The 18,244-nt window shown below is 38.2% G+C and overlaps 1 long non-coding RNA gene across 1 annotated transcript in view; it reads left to right on the forward strand.

Annotated features, from left to right (window-relative positions):
* Positions 1–17,247, forward strand: part of LOC125754002 (uncharacterized) — a 54,264-nt gene extending 37,017 nt beyond the window's left edge. Inside the window, exon 2 of the long non-coding RNA XR_007407149.1 lies at positions 16,857–17,247. This is a non-coding gene — a long non-coding RNA (uncharacterized LOC125754002). The remainder of the gene's footprint in view (positions 1–16,856) is intronic.
* The last annotated feature ends 997 nt before the right edge of the window (positions 17,248–18,244 follow it).

Consider the following 18,244-nt stretch of genomic DNA (forward strand, 5'->3'; position numbering starts at 1 on the left):
ATAAACTAAAATTTACCCCGAAGATTGTAGTAAGAGATGAAGAGGGACACTATATCATACTTAAAGGATCTATCCAACAAGAGGACTTAACAATCCTCAATATATATGCCCCGAATGTGGGAGCTGCCAAATATTTAAACCAATTAATAACCAAAGTGAAGAAATACTTAGATAATAATACACTTATACTTGGTGACTTCAATCTAGCTTTTTCTACCCTCGATAGGTCTTCTAAGCACAACATCTCCAAAGAAACGAGAGCTTTAAATGATGCACTGGACCAGATGGATTTCACAGATATCTACAGAACTTTACATCCAGACTCAACTGAATACACATTCTTCTCAAGCGCACATGGAACTTTCTCCAGAATAGACCACATACTGGGTCAAAAATTGGGTCTGAACCGATACCAAAAGATTGGGATCGTCCCCTGCATATTCTCAGACCATAATGCCTTGAAATTAGAACTAAATCTCAACAAGAAGTTTGGAAGGACCTCAAACACGTGGAGGTTAAGGACCATCCTGCTAAAAGATGAAAGGGTCAATCAGGAAATTAAGGAAGAATTAAAAAGATTCATGGAAACTAATGAGAATGAAGATACAACCGTTCAAAATCTTTGGGATGCAGCAAAAGCAGTCCTAATGGGGAAATACATCGCAATACAAGCATCCATTCAAAAACTGGAAAGAACTCAAATACAAAAGCTAACCTTACACATAAAGGAGCTAGAGAAAAAACAGCAGATGGACCCCACGCCCAGCAGAAGAAAAGAATTAATTAAAATTCGAGCAGAACTCAATGAAATCAAGACCAGAAGAACTGTGGAACAGATCAACAGAACCAGGAGTTGGTTCTTTGAAAGAATTAATAAGATAGATAAACCATTAGCCAACCTTATTAAAAAGAAGAGAAAGGAGACTCAAATTAATAAAATCATGAATGAGAAAGGAGAGATCAGTACCAACTGGTGGAAATACAAACGATTTTAAAAACATATTATGAACAGCTATACGCCAGTAAATGAGGCAATCTAGAAGAAATGGACGCATTCCTGGAAAGCCACAAACTACCAAAACTGGAACAGGAAGAAATAGAAAACCTGAACAGGCCAATAACCAGGGAGGAAATTGAAGCAGTCATCAAAAACCTCCCAAGACACAAGAGTCCAGGGCCAGATGGCTTCCCAGGGGAATTCTATCAAACGTTTAAAGAAGGAACCATACCTATTCTCCTAAAGCTGTTTGGAAAGATAGAAAGAGATGGAGTACTTCCAAAATCGTTCTATGAGGTCAGCATCACCTTAATTCCAAAACCAGACAAAGACCCCACCAAAAAGGAGAATTACAGACCAATATCCCTGATGAACTTGGATGCAAAAATTCTCAGCACGATACTAGCCAATAGGATCCAACAGCACATTAAGAAAATTATTCACCACGACCAAGTAGGATTTATCCCCGGGACACAAGGCTGGTTCAACACTCGTAAAACAATCAATGTGATTCATCATATCAACAAGAGAAAAACCAAGAACCATATGATCCTCTCATTAAATGCAGAGAAAGCATTTGACAAAATACAGCATCCATTCCTGATCAAAACTCTTCAGAGTGTAGGGATAGAGGGAACTTTCCTCGACATCATAAAGCCATCTACGAAAAGCCCACAGCAAATATCATTCTCAATGGGGAAGCACTGGGAGCCTTTCCCCTAAGATCAGGAACAAGACAGGGATGTCCACTCTCACCACTGCTATTCAACATAGTACTGGGAAGTCCTAGCCTCAGCAATCAGACAACAAAAAGACATTAAAGGCATTCAAATTGGCAAAGAAGAAGTCAAACTCTCCCTCTTCGCCGATGACATGATACTCTACATAGAAAACCCAAAAGCCTCCACCCCAAGATTGCTAGAACTCATACAGCAATTTGGTAGCGTGGCAGGATTCAAAATCAATGCCCAGAAATCAACGGCATTTCTATACACTAACAATGAGGCTGAAGAAAGAGAAATTAAGGAGTCAATCCCATTTACAATTGCACCCAAAAGCATAAGATACCTAGGAATAAACCTAACCAAAGAGGTAAAGGATCTATATGCTAAAAACTATAGAACACTTCTGAAAGAAATTGAGGAAGACACAAAGAGATGGAAAAATATTCCATGCTCATGGATTGGCAGAATTAATATTGTGAAAATGTCAACGTTACCCAGGGCAATGTACACGTTTAATGCAATCCCTATCAAAATACCATGGACTTTCTTCAGAGAGTTAGAACAAATTATTTTAAGATTTGTGTGGAATCAGAAAAGACCCCGAATAGCCAGGGGAATTTTAAAAAAGAAAACCGTATCTGGGGGCATCACAATGCCAGATTTCAGGTTGTACTACAAAGCTGTGGTCATCAAGACAGTGTGGTACTGGCACAAAAACAGACACATAGATCAATGGAACAGAATAGAGAATCCAGAAGTGGACCCTGAACTTTATGGCCAACTAATATTCGATAAAGGAGGAAAGACTAACCACTGGAAGAAAGACATCTCTTCAATAAATGGTGATGGGAAAATTGGACATCCACATGCAGAAGAATGAAACTAGACCACTCTCTTGCACCAGACACAAAGATAAACTCAAAATGGATGAAAGATCTAAGTGTGAGACAAGATTCCATCAAAATCCTAGAGGAGAACACAGGCAACACCCTTTTTGAACTCGGCCACAGTAACTTCTTGGAAGATACATCCACGAAGGCAAAAGAAACAAAAGCAAAAATGAACTATTGGGACTTCATCAAGATAAGAAGCTTTTGCACAGCAAAGGATACAATCAAGAAAACTAAAAGACAACCTACAGAATGGGAGAAGATATTTGCAAATGACATATCAGATAAAGGGCTAGTTTCCAAGATCTATAAAGAACTTATTAAACTCAACACCAAAGAAACAAACGATCCAATCATGAAATGGACAAAAGACATGAAGAGAAATCTCACAGAGGAAGACATAGACATGGCCAACATGCACATGAGAAAATACTCCGCATCACTTGCCATCAGGGAAATACAAATCAAAACCACAATGAGATACCACCTCACACCAGTGAGAATGGGGAAAATTAACAAGGCAGGAAACCACAAATGTTGGAGAGGATGCGGAGAAAAGGGAACCCTCTTACACTGTTGGTGGGAATGTGAACTGGTGCAGCCACTCTGGAAAACTGTGTGGAGGTTCCTCAAACAGTTAAAAATAGACCTGCCCTATGACCCAGCAATTGCACTGCTGGGGATTTACCCCAAAGATTCAGATGCAATGAAACACTGGGACACCTGCACCCCGATGTCTATAGCAGCAATGTCCACAATAGCCAAACTGTGGAAGGAGCCTCGGTGTCCATCAAAAGATGAATGGATAAAGAAGATGTGGTCTATGTATACAATGGAATATTCCTCAGCCATTAGAAATGACAAATACCCACCATTTGCTTCAATGTGGATGGAACTGGAGGGTATTATGCTGAGTGAAATAAGTCAATCGGAGAAGGACAAACATTATATGTTCTCATTCATTTGGGATTTGGGGAATATAAATAATAGTGAAAGGGAATATAAGGGAAGGGAGAAGAAGTGTGTGGGAAATATCAGAAAGGGAGACAGAACATAAAGACTCCTAACTCTGGGAAACGAACTGGGGGTGGTGGAAGGGGAGGAAGGCGAGGGGTGGGGGTGAGTGGGTGACGGGCACTGAGGGGGACACTTGACGGGATGAGCACTGGGTGTTGTTCTGTATGTTGGTAAATTGAACACCAATAAAAATTATTTTATTAAAAAAAAAAAAAGAACCACGAAACAAAATGGGGAAAGGAGATAATGTAATTCAAGACAGAGCCTTGATAGCTTTTTGAAAAAAAGATGATAGATCTGAATACTGACCAACATGATGCTTTGACTATGGGCCCTGGCTCTGTGGTCAGTTCAGTCCCTGCCAACTGTGAAACAGGCTGTCTGGTGATGGAGGAAGAAAATAAGACCTAAACTTTCAAACGCTTCTTGACCTGTTCCTCTTTTTGAACATCTGTTATATTCCAATTGCTTATCTTTACTTCTAATTCGCACATCCTGCTCTACTTTTGCTTTTGGGAAAATACACATTTTAATTTATCACTTGGTTGCAGGTCAAACAGTTCAAAAGTACTTCTGAAAACATTTCCCATTCACCAACTTTCTTATTCTCAGAGGTGATCTTCTTTTGTGTCCGTTAGTAATTTTATTGGTTGTGAAGTTTATAATTAAAAATAATATTGTTATATTTTTATTTCTTGAGCTTAAATATTACACTCCCCTATGATGCCACACTCTGCAAGATAAAGACTTAACTCACATAAACTACCTAGATGGCATTGGGAGGTTGGCAGGTAATTTGCATTTCTCATGCTGATGTTAAGGTTACAGTCACTTCATTAATGGAGTGGGACATATTCCTCTTTGCTATGTTCTGGGAGAGTAAACACAATATGAAGGCTATTCACCTTTAAACTTTGGTAGAATTAATCTATAAAACTGTCTTTACTTTTTTTGTATGAAGATTTTAAACAACTATTTCAACTTCTTTAATAGTTATGGGATTTTTCAGGTTTTCTGATTCTTCCTAAATCAGTTACATATCATATATGTCTAGAACTCTGTTCTTTGTACAGAAAGTTTCAAATTTACCAGGAAAACAAAACACCAAACTTTGAATTTTCTCTGATGGATTGCTACTTTTGTAATTCCTGTTCTACATATACTATTGCAACCCTAATTTATATCATTATTTTTTCTTTTTTTCCCACTTAAACAACCTCACTAAAGCTTTTTGTACTTTATCAGTCTTTTTTTAAAATATCGTTTTGATTCTCTCTCTTGAATCTTTGTTTTTGTATATTCACTGATTTATTTTTTTTTACTGATTGATACTTTAACGTTATTTTTTCTTCTTTTATCTGAGCTTATTTTATAATACTTAATACTTCCAAAATTGGATACTTACATCATTTTCAGCCTTTTCTCTTTTCTTATGTGAGAATTTTAAAATTCTAAACTTTCCTGTAGAAACTTCTTTTACTATATGGCATAATTTTTGATATGTTTATTATTATATCAAAATTTATTACCTTTCAGTTATGAAATTTACTATAATTTAATTTATATTTCATCATTATTTTTCACTTTGACCCTTAAGTTATTTAATACAGTGATTTTTTTTTAAATTTCAGAATATATGGTGTTTTAAAATCTTTTTGTTATTGACTTAATAGAATTGTGATTGGAATATATGATTGGAGTATTAATGATTCTTTGATTTTTAGATATTGGTTTATAGTCTTAGTAATTAATTTTTATAAATGTGTCAAGTTTTCTTGAGGAAATATGAATTCCTTACTTGTTGAGTATAGGTAGACCAAACTTGTTAATGATGTTGACATATCCCACTACTCCAGACAAAGCAGGGTGATCAGACAGCCTGAGGAAGGAAAACCAGAGGCTGACTGGAGGAAAAAGGTGACTTATGGGGAAAGAGAAGAATCAACTGTTTATTTCTAAAAAATGCAATAAAATAGAACTTCTAGTATTTTTTACAAACAATAAAAATAGGCTTCAAGTAGAGTCCTCTGCTTTCGGATAAGACCACAAATATTTATAATATAAATGTAAGTGATAATGTATGACATAGACTATGAAAAAATAATAATCGCTTCCTAATATACATCATATTCCGTTGAATGTAAGAACTTCTAAAGATTATTGTATTCAAGGGGTACCTAGATGGCATAGTCAGTTGAGCAGCAGACTCGTTTTTTTAAAATTTTATTTATTTATTCATGAGAGGCAGAGACACAGGCAGAGGACCAGGCCCCCTGCAGGGACCCCGATATGGGACTCGATCCCAGGGCCCCATGATCACACCCTGAGCCAAAGGCAGACGCTCAACTGCTGAGCCACCCAGGCGTCCTGAGTGGCAGACTCTTGATTTTGGCTCAGGTCATAATCTCAGAATCCTGAGACCAAGCCCCAGGGCCCCCTGTTCAGCAGGGAGTTTGCTTGTCTCTCTCCCCTTGCCCCACCCCCTGCTCAAATGCTCTGTCTCCAAAATAAATAAATACATCCTTTAAAAAAAGAGTATTCAGTCCTCTTAACAAATAAGTGAGGTAGGAATTATTATATCCCTTTTATAGATGAGACTTAACAACTTGTATAACATCACCTACCTGGTCAGTGATAAAGGCTTAGAATTGCACCTAATTCTGAGGAGCCTTTTCTGTCAAGTCCTTGCTAGACTCTGCAGATGACACAAAAGAAAGGTGAGATTTGTTCTTGCTTTCAAGGATATTGTAATTTCATTAGGGACATATGTTTCATGTACTAAAATAATTAGAAAATGGTACTACTTAGTGAAATAATAAAATTCCAACCTGAAATTCATATGTCAAAATATCTGGTACAAAGCATGTGATATTGCAAGACTGTCAAAGAGGAAAAGTCATGGCTATCTGCAGCTATTAGAAAAAAGTTTCTAGAAAGATGTGAGATTTGAAATAAAACTGTAAATACTGATAGGATTCAGATAAATAGAGGAAATACGTTCAGCTGGACTGTCCAGCTGAATGAAGCATTGCTACTTATATCCTGTATAACTTTAGCAGGTAGGCTGAAACATGGCAGGATCTGCCAAAGTAGAGAAAAAATGTGACGACCATCCTTAGGCTAAAGGGGCAATGGTAGGAATAACTAGGGCATCTGTGGAATGGGAAGGAGATCGGATGAGGTAGTGAGTGCTAAGGGAAGGACATTTGAATAGGTTAGGGGGCGTCATAGTCTTGGTTCCGATTTGTTCTGAGGAAAGATGGAGAACTGTCATGGTTTTCTTTCATCCCTATGGGAATAATAGAAACAATAATCTCCCTGGCCTCTAAATTCTGTACTGGAAACAGCATCACTGAAAAAGAACATTCCCTGCCATCTCACCCTAATACATTTCTTTGTTTCCTAACCCCTGAAGACAAGATTTTGTTTTTCTTTGACTTCAATCTCTTTTATTGGAATTCCAGTCCATTTGCTCTCTTGTCTTTCCTCCAAGAAGGTGGAAAATCAATTTCACTATTTTTCAATACAGTCCTAGTTCGATATTTTAATCTATTCTTAATTTCTGAATGGTATCATTGGAAACTAGTTTTATTTATCTTGTAATAGAAATCTAACCACCCCTGTCACCTTACCACACTTTCCTTTTTGAGGGGGGGTTGAGCAACAAACACACCACGTATCATTTTAATGAAAAAAAAATCTGTCAAACTGATTAAGCTTCCTGTGGATTGATTCAGTTGGCTGAATTTTATACATTTCAGAAACCAGTTATTTTGGTGACATGCAAATGCAGTCTGAATTTTGGTCTCAGAACTGCTGAGTTTGGGAAAGACTTCTGAAAGACCTAGTCAAGCATTTGCTTTTAGCTGTTGCACTTATGAGGATCTGTTCCAGATAAAACTAAGTGACATTTTGTTGAGAGTGATCCTGACACGCATTAAGATGAAAAATAATCGTCAATCTTATGATTCCTGCTGTTACCACAGTTAATTATGGGCTTGTGATTGGTCAGCATTAAACAAGCTCTTCCAAAGTGAACTGAGTTATAATGCATTCCTCCAACTCCTGACTTCTTAACATCAAGGTAATCCTCAAGAACACAGTCCGTATATGGATTGGTTTGCATTCGGGGAGGCGTTTGCACGTCAGGGATTGATAAGTGCATGAAAGTGTCAGTTATTTCTCACCCAACAAAGAGACTGGAGAATTTCTGTCTCTCTAAATTTTGTTGGGTTTAGAAGAAAATTAATAATAGCATCCACTTAGGATCTGATACAGCATTTTTGTATATGCTGGTTTCCAATTTGAGAATTTGCATTTTTGTTTTGTCTTCTTCAAATCAATAAGGAGGCATGCTGTCCAGGGTCCTGCAATCCATGTCATCTGTTAGGGCCAGGCTGAAATAAAACAAAACTTGGAAAGTCTTCCCACAATGCTGCAATAGCCAGTGGTGGTCACTAGCATTTTTTTTTTTCTTTAAATGCCAAGATTGAACTTCCTTGACATTGAACCTCATATTGCAGGGTATTTTAAGTTGTTTATCTAGAATCTGACACACTTTAACCTACATAGTTCTGGTGATAATTGCTGAATTTCCAAATTAATAGGAAAACTGGCACAATACTAGATAATATCAGAGTTTGTTATTTGTGAAGTGCCAATTTTCTGTAATTAGAGAAAATTGCTAATTATCACTGGAACTATTCATTAATATTTAAAGGAAGATAAAAATTAATAGAAATGCTTTTTTAGTGGCTGAAATTTTTAGCGGCTACCTGCTGTCATCCTTTTGATGAATCCAGCTCTTTGTGTCCTAGCAAACAACTGGGCAGTTGTGAGGAAGGCAGAAGTAGCATTGTATTTGCAAATGTTGTGATGGAATGTTTAAAATGAAAGACTTATGCAACACTTAACTAGTACTTCCAGTGTTCCAGTGCAAACTGGGAAAGTCTCAGACCGAATCACTTAATACCAGTACCTTTTTCTGTGAGGTCAAAGTGGCCCTGTCTTGCTAAATAAAGGGCACACTCCTCTACATTTATTTAGTGTTATGAAAAGGGGCATTTCTTCACGAGCTTTGCCTATAGCAATGCTAATTATTGCCATTATATCACATAATTTTGGCCGTATGAGATGATACGAGCAAGAGCTTTGAAAATGAGCCACCCTTTTCAAAGTTTACAGAACGTTTACCACAGGTAGCCTTAAAAGCCTTATTTCGAAACAAGTTTTTAAACCAAAAATAAAAATATGCACACGTGTAAGTGATGTTTGAAAGCTTTTAATTGTAATTTTTTTCTCTTTTTAAAGAAAAGTGTAATATATGTACTTATTAGCCTACAGGAAATACCAGAAAAATGATAAACTTTTTTTTTTAATTAAGCCAAGGGTGTTTTAAAAAGTCATTATGAGATAGCGAATTATTCATTTCTTCCATCAAACATTTCCTGAGCCTCTATCCTGAGAAAGGTGATTGGGCAGCTATAGGAGACTACAGGCTTGTTGGAATAGATGGATTGAAAAGGAAGAAAACAAAGTTGGCAAAGAAACTGGTGATCTAGGGTCAGGATGAAGCTGAAATGAGCTTGTCTGCAGGGAATAGACCAAGAAGACGGAGTGATAAGTGATTAAAGCAATGCCAGTGAACTTGGGGTCAGGAAGAAGGTGAACACAGTTAGGGGACCAGTGTGGGTGATAAGCTGAGAAATTGGAAAAGGTGTCCTTGGCTGAATGGAGCCATGGACATAATTCAGTTCAATTCGGTGCAGTATTGATTGAGTTCCTACTAGGTGTTGAATGTAGTCCATCCATAACTTTGAAAAACAGAGAAAGAAAAATTGGTGAATACACATGAAATTTTACCTGTGGTATCAAATATTCTGTTTTTTTAATTTTAGTTAGTGGTACTGATGACCACAAGTCATCATTGATGGATGTTAGTGCTTCGCAACTTAGGTCTTCCCATGCATGAATAACATCTTGTAGTGGGAAGGAATCTTAGACGTAAACCATGCTGAAATCCCTGAAAGTAGTTCCTTCAGGAAAGTTAATGCTTATGAGGATTATATTGGATTATGGAAGCCTTTTTAACATTTATGAAAATGTCTGGCTCAAAAACCCTGTCGTGTGTCCACTGTACTAGTCAGTCAGTGTTCTCAGACACTGTGACTGATGTATGGAAAGAAGATATGAGGTAACTTACAAAAACTTCACCAGCCAGAGAACTACGCTTAGCTGCTTATATAGCCAGGAATGGAGCCTGGTGGAGAGATCACTGCCACTGGGCACTAAATCCTGAGACTTACTTCTGATAGCACAGAACTGGGAGCCCGAAGCTGCCCCTAAAACACAACCACCACTGCCTGGATGCTGCATGGTGGCTACCCAATTCCCCCCATTCAAGCCCTGAGTATGGCCAGTGCACCATCTGTGCTGTGGCTGTGAGGACGGCACACTGTGCCAACCAAGGGATGATTCTCAAACTGTAGGCAGAGAGTTCAGAAATTGGGGAGTTGACAAGAGTAGCAAAGTGATCACTGGCGTCCCCCTTAACTCCTTACTCCCTGCCTTCTCACTCTTAAACTCAAGCAAAGCCCAGTCCTCTAAATCTGTTACTTTTCCAAGGTGCTCTATGATGGGTAGGGAGTTAGGAGTAGGAGTAAGAATATCAAGGACATAATTTTCAAAAATGAGAAAGTGACAACAGCAACACAGTATTTGAGACTGACTGTGTTTAGCCTCTGTGAAGAACTGGAAGTCAACCTTTTTTTTCCCCCCAAGTGCTCAGAAATCATTGGCATTAACAAAAGAGAAGGTGGATTTATAATGGTTTGCCCAGCATTACATTGCAGAACTGTATTTATTTCGGATGCCAGAGTTCCAAACTTCTTCTCATCTCCTGAACATGCATGATGAGACCCACTGGCCAAAATAATCATAAGAAATATGGGATATACCTGGTCGTGCTGTTTCTCTACAACAGCATCACAGATTTGTAATGATAGACCCAGATAACAGTCATAATGCAAAATTCATCTAGTGCTCAGTGGGTTTCAAGGCAACATTCTGAGCACTTTATGTGAATTAACTCAAGCAATCTTTGCAACTGCCCTCGGAGAAGGGGATGTTAGCACATTTGACACGTGAGGACATTGAAACAAGAAAGAGTAGTTACCTACCCAGGATTCCCCATTTCATACATGGCCAAGGCCAGGCTGGAAGCCAGGGCGACTGACTCCAAAGCCCACAGTCTGACCCACTCAGCGCAGCCGCCTGTTAGAAAATTGGACACGGTGTTTCTCTCCGGTTTCTCTAAGGTGGATCAGAAGTAGCATTCCTGCAGTAAGGGTGCTTTTGCTCTGGTGGTTGCCACTTAGCTGAAATGAGAAGCCATTTTACTGCCACCAGTAAAGAAAAATACGTTGACCCTCTTTCCCCCCCTCTTAGTACAATCCCAATTGCAGAGAGCAATGTGACTATCCAGTGTGAAAAATATTCCAAGCATCTCAGCTGATAAATTCTAATGGGGCTCTGATGCCTTTTGTGACTTTGCTTGGATTCGTTTAGTACACCAAGCATAAACTGCTTAAATCTTTTACATACAACCATTCTATTGCCTATTAATTAGAACCGTCTTTTAATTGCACTGGTGCTCCAGAATTAAGTCTGTATAGTTACAGGGATAGGATCCCCTGGGGGAAAAATTTCTTTATAGGAAGCAAGAGATGTTAAAAACAACAGAAGCAACAAACAATAAGACTCTCAATAACATCCACCAAACACCCCCACAAAAATATTCCTAAATCATTTGAGGATAAAACTCCATTTTCCTAGCTGCAGATTAAAATACACTTGATGCTAAGCCTCTTTCCACGCCCCCGCTGGGTTGTGATGTCGCTCAAGTTATCTTTCTGTGTCTTCGGCTCCCTGTTCTTTAAAACTCACTTCCCTCGCCATGATGTGGCTGGTACCCTCCTTCTGTTTTCAGACTCTCTCCTCCGTCAAAACAGGAAAAGATCACACATCAGTCTTTTCCATTTGATGGATAGGTTCTATTTCTTAATTCACTGATTAACCGTTACCTCATCCAAGCATTTGCATTTTGGGTCATTTCGGCTCTCAGTGACTAAAGTTAATGTCAGCTATTGACAGAGGGTGGGGAAATCTGATCCAAGGCAGGAAGGACTGAAATCATTCAAAGGTCCTGAAGGTAAACTTGACTTAACATTTTTGGGTGATGTCTGGATTAGGTAGTGGAAAGGTTTATAACCTTTCTCCCTGGTCTCCTGAGGAGGCCTTCCCCTAGGGTAAAAAGAGACAGTGAGCAAAGGTTGACAAAGACTTGGTCATGGTCCTCAGTTGCTGGTGGGCCTGGGACCTCAGGTGCTCCTGCCTTCTCCTGCTTCCCCCAGGCCTTCTCCCTTCACAGAGCCCAGCCTCCTTTCCCGGCTCCCTTCCACCCCCACCTCAGCCATCCCTCTGATTCCCCCTCCCTCTCACCAAAAATGCCCAGAAGTACGTATGCTGATTGTCATTAAAGATATTTTGGGTTATCTTATGAAATTGGACGTATATTCGTTAGTGGACGTATGACTCTATTCAGTTCTGCTTTGGATAAAGCTGCCTTGGAAAATAATCCTACAAGCATCCTAATACTGCAATCTGTGTCCTATATTTCAATAGTATTAGCTCCTTCCTCTGGAGCTCTGAGTCAGGCTTTTTATAGTTCACATAACCTAGATTTGTGAGTCACTATGTACAATAAATAGCATTCCCACTGCTACCGCGTGTCTTGGAATCAGTGCCAGGTGTGGCGGCCGTTGATGCCCTGCCTGCTGATGACGAATGTATTCTAGAATCATGTTCTTCTGAGGCCTCAGTTTCCTCATCTCTAGAATGAGAGATGGGTTGGTAGTTTTCTAACACTTGTAATCTGTGGCATGTCTTTAGCTTACTTTTTATGCAAAGTGAGAACTTTTAAAAAACTTAAATTTTAGCTCACACCATAGATAACCCATTTTGCTTTATTTTGTTTCAGGTTGAAGCTCATGCTAAATCAGAGATGAGGAAAGAGCAAAGGATACAAAGCTGGCGGGAAATCCTGGGCCACGTGCTCTAGTTCCCAGTTCCAAATAAAGAGAAAATGGGCAGAGCAAAGGGGCAAATAACGAAAGATCTATTTGCTCACATTGTACTCCCATCCTCTGAAACATGTTGATAAAGCCCTGGAGACATCATTAATTTCTCTTGCTACTTTCCTCAAGCCTGAGTGGCCAGCCTTGAAAAGATGTGGCACTCTGTTACTACTCTAGGGCCCATATTGGCCTACAAGAAATTGAAAGTGAAGTTAATACCCAAGGAACAAATGAAAGCTGCCTGTCTGTGGCAGAATGTTCCAGCGGAGCAAGGGTGACTGCTGGGATAGTCTGTGGGCCAAGGTTAGACAGGCTGACATTGAAGAGCCCTTGTCTCTGTGATTCTCTGATTGTCAACAAAACACAACACACACTTGATAGCGACATTTTCTTGTTTGCTTTGTTTAGTCTGGTCTCCCTTGCCTCTTCTGTTCCCTTATCTTGGCTCTGTGTTTTAAGGATCAATTTGTTGTATGCACCTTCTTTTCCATCTTTTCAACTTCCATTCAGCTCATTTGTTTTCCCATTTCTCTTTCTTTCGTCTTCTAGCTATTAAGGAATCTGTCATATGTCAGCCCCCAAAGGCCCAAGTGGCAGCTCCTTCAATTCACGGAATGCCTAATTTTGCCCGCCTCTTTGGAGATGGGGCTAGGATTCTTTAAAAAAGAAAAAAAGAATCCCTGTTACTGCCTGTTTATATCCCTAAGGCTCAAATAATTAAAAAGCATATTGTTTGAGGAAAGATAGTTTCTAGTGAGCAATACACAAGAAAGAAAATCTGGTTTTCCCAAGTGAAATTCCTGACAAACCATGAACTCTATGGAAAGAACATCTCTCTGTGATGACCAAGATATCATGTCCCTACAAGCTGACACCATAGAAGAGCCTTTGTGCATAAATAAACTGTATGCTAATAAAACAATATTTATGATTCAGCCTTTTTTCCCCACTTTTAAGTATCAAGCTATATCCTGGAGGAACAAAAATAAAAGAAGTTGATGTCTACAATATAACTATTAAGGGGAAATTTGCTCCACTGTTATTTGGATGTAATTGGTACTGAGCATCACAATGCACTTGTAATTGGGTCTGTACTTGTTCACTTCAAGGGTTCCATGCTATTTCTACTTGAACCCATTTTTTTGATACCGTTCAGCTCAGCAGTGCCAGCTAACTCTTGTTATGCAGTTGAAAAACTGTGGCCATTAAAAATAGGATACGGTGTGATTTTGTTTTGCAGCACTGCATGGAAAATCAGTTGCTGTTCATAACAGCTCTGTGGTTGGTTGATTTAAAGCAGGGGGGTGACTTGGAATTGACAAGCAGACAGTTTGTGAAAAGGGATATTGTATCTTTAAGGCTTTCTGACTGATTGTGTTTAACTGCGCCACGCAGCAGGCAGTAATTAGGCTGTAGCTTCACCGAGAGGCTTAAAGCACTGGCTCTGGTTCTCAGTTCTCCAGATTTTTTTTTTTTAAGCACAAACATTTTTTTGGATTTGAGTACATGATAATTTTTTTAAACTGTGAGTGAATGTGTGAGTGAGCAAATGAAAAGCCAACCTTAGAGGCTTCCTGTGCAGACCGTCTCTGAGGACCACCCTGTGCCGAGATGGGCTCTTGGGAGACTGGGTGGCTGCCCTGGGAAGCAGTGAGAACTATGATAGGAGCATATGACGTGACTCCTGGAGAAGGTCAAGGTGCTCTTGAAATGAAAGGAAGGCAGTTCTTATAATGTGACATGGTTTCTTCCTGGCCCAGTTCACAATGTTAATGAGACTAGTTGAAGTATGCTTCTAAGATTAATAGACAAATGCCTAATAGTTTGTATTTGGGGGAAAGAGAAATTTTTTCTTTACCTAGGCTATTAAGTAGAAAAGAAACTATGTTGTAGAAGCAAATTGAAGAAGCCATTAGCTTAAGAAATGTTTTCCATTCACTGCTCTGCCTCCCTTACTACCTCCCTTAACACCTTAAATGTCCCACTGCTTTTTTTGGAAAGTAGCAAATATTGTCAATTTGTTATTATTTGGTAAAGACCGAGTTTCAAGTTTTCCAGGCATTTGTTATCACAGAGGAGCAGTTGACAGATTTTACATTGACCTTATAAAAAAACGAATGTTCAATTACTGTTGGATTGACCACGGTAACTGTCTTCATTATCAATCAGGCAACAGTGCTGAGTCCCAACTGTGTGCAAGATGCTATGCTAGGTGCTGTGAGAGATAAAAATTGTTCTGGAATAGTAATTGAGATCTTTCCTGACACTATGTACAAACTTTTCTTCCTCTTGCTAATTATATGGGTAAGTTATTCTATATAGATTTGCGTACCATTTAATTCTTAAATTGGTATTGTGTTCTTTTTTTCTTATTTAGTGAATTCCTTTCTTTTAAACTTATCTTTCTTTGTTACTGATGCCCATAAAGTATCTTTACTTATCCATTTGAACACTTATGTATATTGCAAATGTGTACAAATTATAGACATTTTTGGTTTTAGATAATAGCTCCTCATATTTGTGAATCACCTCGTGTGTTTTACCACTCATTATGTCATTTGGGTCTTCCTCCATCATTCCGAGGGTGGTAGGGCAGGTGATATTAGCACTTTTAGAAGCTCACGAGTTGGGCAGGGAAACAGGCTGGGAATAGGAGTCAGGTTTGTTGGCTCTGTACTCTTCTCACTATAACACGTTTCTATATTCAATCCCAGAATGAAGCATCTGCTCATTTAAGGATAATGGAAATATTTTGGGATAACTTCACCATATTGAAGCATGGATTAAAAGTCAAAGATAAGCTACCAGAAGGGGATTCTGATTCTTAAAAGTTGCTCCTACCAGTTTTAAGCCAATGTCTGTCCTTTCTCTATAAAGTTTCAAGCATTTAGAAGCACTCTCTACTCTTGGTTTTGATTTTTTTTTTTTGGACTGCCTTAAAGATAAATTACTTTAATCTGTAGGCTAAGTTGCATTGATGTATTTATCTTTCTCAACATGCTTTGTCCTAAGGTCCATACTCCTTTGAAAGATTTGATCTAAATAAATTATAAATGTGTATCAAAATCTATTTGATATTAGCATAAACACATTCCAAATACATTCCATCATTGCTTCGAAAAAAACAAAGGTGAATTCCATTCTGTAGTTCAAATTTTAAATGTATGTGAGTACTTTTATATATGCCTATGCCTAAATGTTGAGGTCAATATTTCTATAAATTCCTAAGGTTGGTTCATTTTGTGGTGTTGATAAATGCTCCTTGGAATTAGGATGTACAGAAGATCAAAGATTAAATTGCAATTTTTTTTCCAAAGTGACAATGAGCCTAATTCACTGTCAGTTAATGCCAGGTGTTTCTCCCCCTAGTATTAAGTTCTTCAAAACAGTGGCTGCATAGGACACCATTCACAGAGGCTTAGCGCTGGGGAGAAAATGATTACATTAAATCGAATGATATGAATAATTCATGACATCACATTTTGTAATCCTGGTGTTAAGCATAAAACCAGTGGTTTATTTTTCAGCAAAATGTTTTTGTATCATTTTAGATAGTGCATAATGCAAAACAATAACTGCATACATAATGCAAGAAGGATGGTGGTGAATAGGGTCCTTAATAGTGCTTGCAGCATCATCTGGGGTGTGATCACAATAAACACATTTTGAGCCAATGCCCATGGGTGCCCAATGCTTGCTGGAATCTTCTGAGTCCAATAGAATGGCTGCCTTTTAATTTGTTTTTGAATATTACACCTGACCTTTACCATGGATCTGAAAGTCAGTCCTTGTATATTGCTAGAACTACAAATCCTTTTGTCCCCTTCCCTTTCAGTTTACTAGAAGGGCAATTCTACTGGGGGTAAATAGCCGATTTTTAAAATGACGTTCGATTTTCCAACATGGAGTTGGAAACACTAAGAAAATCTATACAATCTGAACTTATATTATTTAATAAAGAACTTTAAATGTTCTGGGATAAAATGCCAATTATTTAGCAATTCAGCCAGGTACATATTAGTAATGTCATTTACATCTATGAGACTACATAAGCTATTCCTTGTCTTATTTGACTCTTCTCCCTATTTTTTAGAGAAATCATCTTTTTAAAAATAATTATCAAAGGAGATTGGAGATGGCCCTGCAACCTTCATGAAGCAGTTTCCAGGTCATGTACATTGTACCAATACTCTAACATGAGTCTGATTATTCTGCTGCATTTCGGGCTGAAATAATTGTGTACCTGGACCATCTGCGGCTGCCTTTTCCAGCACCTTCCTGTGGACAGCTCCAGGGCACTCTCTGGAAGCCAGAATGGACTCCTGCTGATTCGCCCACATATTTGTCTTGAATGAAAGAATGGCGTATGCCAGTGGATTTCAAAGCTTTTCACAAAACATCTCCATATCTGAAGTCTCAAGAGTTTATGTCAAGCATTTGTATTACTTACCACTAATTAAATATACCATCCGTGTTTTACAACATGAACACATCTGCTGATAATGTTGTAACTTGTATTATTATTTACTTGAGATAATACATTAGAAATTAATGGTTGGTCAGTAACCTTGAAATCCTGGCCTATCTATAATAGATATTAATGGTCATGTGTATAGAAAATAGTTTTCTTTTAAACATTTCTTACAAAAGGATAATTTGAAGGCATGTTCAAGTGTTTTATTTCACCATATTTATTTACCACGATGCCAAAAATATTGTTTAAATTCCTATTGTTAAGATTTTGAGCAGACTGCCAAAATGGGTAGATTATGGTAATATCCTTAGAGAAAAATCAAGAAATGTAGCATTTAGAAGTAAACTATGTTTTGCTAAGAATGTTTAATGGAGAAAAAAGCTTGATGACACAATTTTTAAAAAATGGAAATGAGAACACTGCATTGGATTTAAACCTAGAAATACTGAGATTCGTGATACATGGTAGTTTGAGATCTATTCCTCCTCTAGATCTAACTGAAAGTAGAAACCAAACTCCATAAAGAAATTGATATTCCCCTGAAGAGTACAAATTCTAAGTTAAACATACCAAAAAAAAAAAAAGAGTCATGACATGAATGCTTTGTCACCAAACACCTGCTCATCGTGTTTCTACCTATCCTAAGGCTCTAAAGCAGCTGCTCTGTGAGCAGCCAAGATCCCAGGGCTATTTCCTCCCCTGTTTCTTCTCTGGTTTATGGGAACAGTAACTGCTTTGTGGTATTGCTTATCAAGAACAAGAGAAGAATTGTGCATAATGTAATTCCAATTCTAAATACAGAGAACAATTAAAAAATTGCTAAAACAAAAATCTATTTATCCAAATAGCAACTATTTCCATTTTTTCCCTTTGTTATATACAATTATGCTATATTGGATAAAATAAGACACAAGTTCCAGTGCCAATTTGGCCACTTATTAGCTGTGGGAATTTGGGGAAATCAATGGATAACCCAGAACCTGATCTGCCTCCTCTGTAAAATGGGA

The sequence above is a fragment of the Canis lupus genome, chromosome 29 (genome assembly GCF_003254725.2).
Source record: "Canis lupus dingo isolate Sandy chromosome 29, ASM325472v2, whole genome shotgun sequence".
NCBI classification, from domain to species: domain Eukaryota; kingdom Metazoa; phylum Chordata; class Mammalia; order Carnivora; family Canidae; genus Canis; species Canis lupus.